The sequence below is a fragment of the Tupaia chinensis genome, unplaced genomic scaffold (assembly GCF_000334495.1).
Source record: "Tupaia chinensis unplaced genomic scaffold, TupChi_1.0 Scaffold000573_1, whole genome shotgun sequence".
NCBI lineage: Eukaryota > Metazoa > Chordata > Mammalia > Scandentia > Tupaiidae > Tupaia > Tupaia belangeri.
The window spans coordinates 3362372-3369577 of NW_006160087.1; positions in this window are offsets into that span (position 1 = coordinate 3362372).

Below are 7206 nucleotides of genomic sequence, written 5' to 3' on the forward strand. Positions count from 1 at the left end.
ACAATGGGGTTTCTGTCCCCAGCCTGCTGCCACCCAGTGCCTCCCCGTTGCGCAACCCCTCTCTTCCAGGACCTGGGCCCAGGCCAGAGGGCTCCACCTGCAGGGAGGCGGGGAGCCAGGCTGACAGACACCCCACCAGGCGGAGCCTCAGAGAGGGAAGCTTCCGGGCTTCCCTCTGCCTCTAGCTGACCTCCCTGCGCCCCTCCTCCAGCCTAGGGATGTCCTCAGCTGGCCAGCCCCTCCCCTGGGGGAACACAGAGACAGGACAATGGGTGCTTGTGGCTGGATCACTCCTATGGGCACTGGGTGGTGAGCCAAGGGACCTGCCTGCCAGGGGTAATGGCCCGATCCCCAGCTGGGCCCCCAGCTGCCCATCTGCTCCGTGCAGGGACATGGGAGGGCAAGACCCAGGTGGGAAACTGAGGCTCAGAACACTTCCGCCCGAGGCCACACAGCAAGGACGTCTTAGGTACCCCAACCCGCTCTTCTGAGGCGAGTTAGACACTGTAGGTCCCAGTGCCCCCCCCCGATAGACCCTTTTCCTCTCTAACCTCCCTCCTCTCACTGCAGGGGCCTCAGCTTCATAGATGTCTCGTCCTAGTCCTCGGGCCAGAGGTGGGAGCTGCCTTCAGGAGAGTGCCTGCCCTGGGGCCCGCCTCCTGGATCAGCTTCGGGGCCTGAGGCTGGGGGCTGGTGTGGGGGCGCCTGGCCTAGCTTTCACCCCACACCACTCCTGGGGGCCACACATGAGCCGGTGTGTGCGTGAGTCGCTGTCGCTGCGTCCGAGGGCATTTCTGCTTGACTGTCAGTCTATCTTGTCTACCTGTCTGGCTGCTCCATGCCAGCGTGTCTGTGTGTCTGGCACCTTGGCCGTTTGTCTGTTCTTGTCTGTCTGCATGTGCTTGTCTAACCATTTACCTGTCTGCTTCGTGCCCGAGGATCTGTCTGGCGTGAGCCACGGCCTAAGTGCTGTATCTGTGAGCGTGTGTCTGTGTCCTCAGTGTCCACGCATCTGCTTGTGTCTGCCGGGGCTCTGGCTGTTGTCCTTCCTCGTCTGTCAGCCTGTCTGTGCCCGGGAGGCTGGAACGTGGAGCAGTGTGAGGATGGAGCCAGAGCTTGGTGCTCAGCCCACTACATTGGAATCTCGTGACTCACTGGGTTACTTGGCCAAGGACAGGAAAAGGGAGGGCAGGGCTGGGGGGGATGGTCACCCCATTTTCCTTTTCCATGACCCTCTTCTTCCTGGTGAGTCATTCTCTTATTCTTGGCCAGAATCAAGCCTTGTCCAAGGGTCTGGGTGGAAGAGCAGGTGGGGAGACAGCAGCGGGATTGCCTGCAGGGCAGGTGGCTGGTCTCAGTGGTGACCTCCCCCATGGGGCCCAGGCAGCGCTGCCTGCCGGGCCTTGGGTTCCTATCTGTGCCCAGGTGCTCTCTAGAGGTCCCCTCATGCTTCTTTCACAGGGGAGGTGAAGTCAGAGAGAGGTGGGGACATGCCCGAGGACACACAGCAGGGCAGAGGTGTGGGCCTTCTGTCCCCAGAGGCCACAGGCCTGCAGCTGCTCTGGGTGCTCAGAGCAGACCGTTCTCCTCTGGGGACTGAGCAGGCCCTTCTGGGAAGACAAAGGCCCTTTGTCTGCTCCCAGTGCAGGAGGCCTGGGGGTTCCGAGACTCGGGTCCCAGACAGTGCTCCTGCTGAGGCCCCCGGGGTCGGCCAGACACATGCAGAGCTCTGAGCAGTGAGGCCTGGGCGCGTCCGAGAGCCAGGCCTGCCCCGGCGCTGTGGCACGCTGTGCCATGTCATGCTATCAGGGCTTCCCAGAGCCTGCCGATTGCGTGGCAGGGAGCAGCCGCAGGGGCTGCGTGACCGTGTTGCCCTGCCCTGGCTGCCAGCGCCGGCTGGAGATAAGAGGCCGGTCACGTGGCAGCACGGCCTGCTGGGACAGGCCTTGCCGTGTGATTTTCTCATTCATTGAGCAAATATTTGTCGGGCATTTACTGTGTGCCCGGCACTGTGTGAGTTGCGGAGTGTTCCTCGTCGGGCCAGGCAGACACAAGGCCTGCCGGGAAGCCTGCCGTCTAATGGAAGACAGATAAATAAATAAGCAGGAACAGAGGGAAAAGTCATTCCAATCCGGTGCCTACACAGACACGCACACAGCGTAAGAACCCTGAGGACCATGAGGGCCGCGGCCGGCCAGGAGAGGAGATGGGTTTGCGCTAAGACCCGAGGAGGAGGCAGCCATCTGGCCTGAGTGAAGCCCTGGTCCTGCATTTGTCGGCCGGAGAAGCCACCCAGAGCTCAATGATAGACTGCAGGGACCAGGCGGGCAGAGGAGCGAGCCAGGGCTGGGAAAGCCTGCGTCACGCGGCAGGGCCTCCGGCTGCAGTAAGGAGCCTGAGCTGTCCTTGGGCCACCGATGAGATTTCCAGGGGAGGAGAGACCATCCGGTGTGCGCTGCGGAGGTGCACACCAGCTCCCTGTAGAGGGCAGGCAGCCCGGGGAGGCCGACTCAGAGAGGCCACAGGTGGCAGCCGTGTTCTCCAGATGGCGACACTGAGGCTGGAGCCAGGCTGTGCCCTGGAAGCCAGGAGGAGCCGGCTTAGGTCTGCTGGGGCGGGAAATCATGGCGCCTGCTGGGTGCCAAGCGCCCCAGCAAGCAGCCCCGGACCCTTGGTGGAGACCATTCTCTGGCATCTGCAGAGACAGTGAGAAGCAGAGCTGCAGGGCGGCGCCAGCAAGTAACAAACGTTGAGGAGGATTGGATGTGATGGACAAGAGAGAGGACTCCAGGAAGACTTCCAGGCTTCTAGCCTTGCATGTTAAAGACGGCTGCAAGATCTCTGGTCTCCCCCTGTCGAGAAGAGGACTCCAGGCATGTTCGGGGACTGCTTGCACCCACAGAGGGCTCATATCCAGACTGGAAAAGAGGAAGGAGGATCGAGGCATGGAGGCTCAACCCTAGGAGTCTGGCAGAAAGGAGGGAGCGGGAAGCCGAGCAGGCAGGGTCAGGAAGCGGAAGGAAGCCAGGTGAGCGAGGTGCCCACAGAAGACAGTGTTTTGAGAAGCCGGGAGAGGCGACACGCGTGGTTGCCCTGAGAGGTTGCGTAAGATGAGGGCAGAGCGACACCTGCTCCGTTGGACAAGCAGGAAGTCAAGGCGACCGTGGGGAGGGCAGTCCTTGCGGGAGAGCGAGGATGGAAATTGGATTGGGATGGATAGACCAGGAAGTGGACGCCGTTGAGCTGGAGAGCACCCGCTGGCGACTTCGTAAACAGTTTTTGTGCAAAGGAAGGCAGAGAACTAGCTAGGGTGCTGGCTGGAGGGAGCTGGGTCCGGGGAAGGTGTTGCTCCAGGTACGAAGCTAGGAAACCACATCTCTGCTGATGGCAACGACCCGGGAAAGTAGGAACTGACGAAATGGAGCCAGGGAGTTTCAAGGAACAGAGTCCCCGAGTAAGAAGGGGAGTCCAGAGCACGGCCCATGCAGATCTGGTGGGGCAGGACGCCATCCGGGCACTGGAGCTAGGAAGCGGAGAAGGCTGTAGAATGAGCCGTGCCACGGGGCGCCCTCCTCTGACGGCTCAGTCTTCCCGTGGAGCTCGAGCAAGTACAGCCACAGCGGGGCAGAGAAGAGGCTCTGGGATCCGGCGTGACATGGCCGGTAGTGTCAAGGCCACCAGAGAAAGCAGGACAGGCTTTCTGGCAGTGCAGGTGACCATCCGAGGTCGCCGACCACGATCTGAATGACTCTGGCCTCCCAGTCTGCTCGCTGCGGGGTGCACGTCCACACCCGGCACGCGCCCAGCCCAGGCCCGATGGTAGGGAGCCCTCAGACCCTCCTTGTACAATGCGAAAGCCCTGACTCCCAGACTCCCCGGCTTGTCAGGGACAGCGCAGGACCTGCTGCCCAAGCCCAGGGCCCTGGACGCTGCCTCTGCAGCCCCGTGATCACCAAGGCCCGAGTCAGCCGGGTGCTTTCACGTCTCGCCCGGTGTTTCCAGAAAGTCTGAGCTTTCCGGCCAGGGGTACGTTTTGAGAAGTGCAAGAGGCTCTCACATCAAAGCCAGCACGCTTTGCACACTCTCTGTTAACACACTCCCCATTTACACACCCCCATTTACACACCCCCTTTATACACCCCCATTTACACACCCCCGTTTACACACTCTCTGTTTACACATTCCCCATATACACACTCCCCATTTACACACCTCATTTACACACTCCCCATATACACGCTCCCCATTTACACACCCCCATTTATATACTCCCCGTATACACACCCCCATATACACCCCATTTATACACTCCCCGTTTACACACTCCCTGTATACACACCCCGTTTGCATACCCATTTACACAATCCCCGTTTACACACTCCCCATATACACACCCCATCTACACAATCCCGTTTACACACCCCCGTTTGCACACACCCTGTTCACACACCCATTTACACGCTCCCTGTTTACACACTCCCACCCACACACTGTCCATATACACACACCCCGTTTGCACACCTCCGTTTGCACACCCTCGTTTATCCCCAAGCAGAAAGAATAAAGCTCCAAAGGCTGGGTGGGTGCCAGCCTGACGGGGAGAGGCGCTCTGAGGCCGGGTCCTGGGGGCCCTGTGGTGTGGCCTGAGCGGTCACTGTCAAGTGGAGGTCCCGAGAATGGAGTGTCCATGTCCCAACCCCGGGACCTGCCTGTGGGCATTACCTTACCTAGAAGGAGTCCTAACGGGTGTGAGCTGGGCTCTTGAGGTGGGCCCCAAGTCTACTGCTAACTGTCTCACAGACACCCCAAGGACACAGACAGACCGGAGGAGCCGGCATGCCGTGGAGGCAGAGACTGGATTTCTGTGGCCAGGGGTCAAGGGATTCCTGCAGCCTCCAGAAGCTGGGAGAGGCAACGTGGCTTCTCCCTGAGCTCCGGGGTGCAGGGCGGGCGTGGTGGGCACGCCCAGCAGCGCCTGTTTTGGACTCTGGCCTTCAGAACCTGGGAAAGCGCCTTTCTGTTGAGTTAAGTAGCCACGTTTGCCACGGTTGTCTCTGCAGCCTAGGGAACAGTGCAGGGGCTTCCACTTGAGGTCCCAAGGGTTCCCAGGCCCAGCTCTGAAGCTCCATGTGGATCGAGGCACAAAACCGCCGACAGGCAACAGCAAGCACATGGCGAGGACGACACCAATGCATCTCGAAGTGTCTCCCTCACTCCGCAGGGGAAACGCACAGCCTCGAGGTTAAGAGTCTGACTCAGGGAACCAGCAGTTAGCGTAATGGCTATGTTGCTGGACTCCCACGTAGTCTACCGCGGTTCACATCCCGGACCTGGTGGCTTAAAACTCACGCCAGGCGCATGTGCGTGCGTGCCCCAGACCCCGAGAGGAGAATGGAGGAGAAGGGATTGCGGCGTGACCATCCCCCCGGAGGGTGATTTCTCGCTTTCTGTCTCTCTGTCTCTCTCTGTCTGTCTGGCGAGCGCACGCGCCCTGTAGTGAAAACCTCTCAAAAAGAAAAAGAAAAGAAAAAAGAGTCCGACTCAGAGGCAGATGGGGGGAACGATGGGACAGTCTCTCCGACGTCCAGTTCAGGCCCTGGTGCCACTGCTCAGTAACCATGTAACTGGGGCGAGTTTCCTAAGCTCTCCACGCCTCAGTCTCTCCATGTGTAGAGTGAGGATGCGCTGAGTGGCGCCCTCATCCCTCTGTTGGCATCTGGATCTCCATTGCTGGACACTTTCAAACCCCAGGCTAGGAGCACGGGGCCGCCTGGGGCCAGGGCTCCCCATCTCTTAGTCTGTCTCCTCAGCATCACTGTTGCTCGCCAGAGCTCTCCCTGCAGGAGGAAGGTTGACGCGGTCACCAGCGGACACCCTTGGAACTGCTGCCACCCCACCTGGAGGGTGGTTGAGAGAAGTCACGTCAGAAGCCTGGGGACCGACGATCCCAGCACGCCACAGGGACAGGCCTGCTGTTACTGAATGCGCCCAGACTGGTGCAGACACGGGGACCCTGGAAGGTCACATACACGCGGATGTGCTCACGGTAACAGAGCGACCCCCAAGTTAAAGATTGCTGAAGCTAGTGTGAACCGGTTCAAATCTCTTGGATCAACCTATACTGAAAGCAGATTAAATCAGTCAAAACAGGATTAGAATAGTCGGTCTGGAATCTATACACGCACGCTTGCACATGCAAGGCCCTCTCCCCTCTGTGGACGTCGGCTGGGACAGGAACAACAGTCCCACGGCCCTCTGAGTGAGCAGCGCCATGCAGGCGGGGACCACGGAAACCCACACCTAAAGCAGACAGATTTCCTGTCGGAAGCTATTGGCATCACAACGGCTGCTGAAGGGAGCTCGGACTGGTAGGTTGGCCGAGGCTTGGATGCAGGAGCAGCTCCACGCTAATGAAACAGGGGCAGGGCCTCGCTCAGGGCCTAGAGGAGCTCGGGGAAGCCAGGGCCATGGGTGCAGAGGAGCCGAGAGGGCCCGGAAGGTGATCAGAGCCGAGGGCCCCTCTCTGGCCCAGCCAGGAGCTCAGGGCAGGAGGGCTGGAACGAGCTCCCTGCAGGTGAGCCCTGCATGTCAGAAGCTCCCAGGGACTGAGGGCCCCAACGTGTGGGCACCTGGAGACGGCAGCCCTGCCCTGGCTGCACCCAGGCCCCGCGCCCTTCCCTTTCAGAAACTCGCCATGCTGCCCGGCCTCCTCTACCTCCACAGGGACAGCCCACCCCGGAGTCTGTGGGCCGGGGCAGCGCCCTCCCATGTGCTGGTCAGAAGCTGGGAGGGTGTGGAGACCAGGGGAGAGGTGAGGCTGTCATGTGGCTGCTGGACAAGGTGCACCAAGCAGAGGGGGCACACAGGCTGAAGGCCTGGCTGGGGGCCAGGGGCCCTCAGTCCCCATCCCGGCCTGCCTCTGGCATGCTGTGTGACCTGGAGCAAGCTGCAGCCCTATCTGGGCCTCACAACGAGAAGGTACCCGCCGTGGTCGCTGAAGGTTTTTTGCAAGTCTTACTTGGTTTCTATTCATGATAGTGAGTGCCTGCATTCATGCGTGAGTGTGCATGGCAGAGAGAGAGACAGAGAGAGAGGGAATGTGCATGGCAGAGAGAGACAGAGAGAGAGGGAATGTGCATGGCAGAGAGAGAGAGTGTGCATGGCAGAGAGAGAGAGAGAGAGAGAGGGAGCATAACAGGCAGAGAG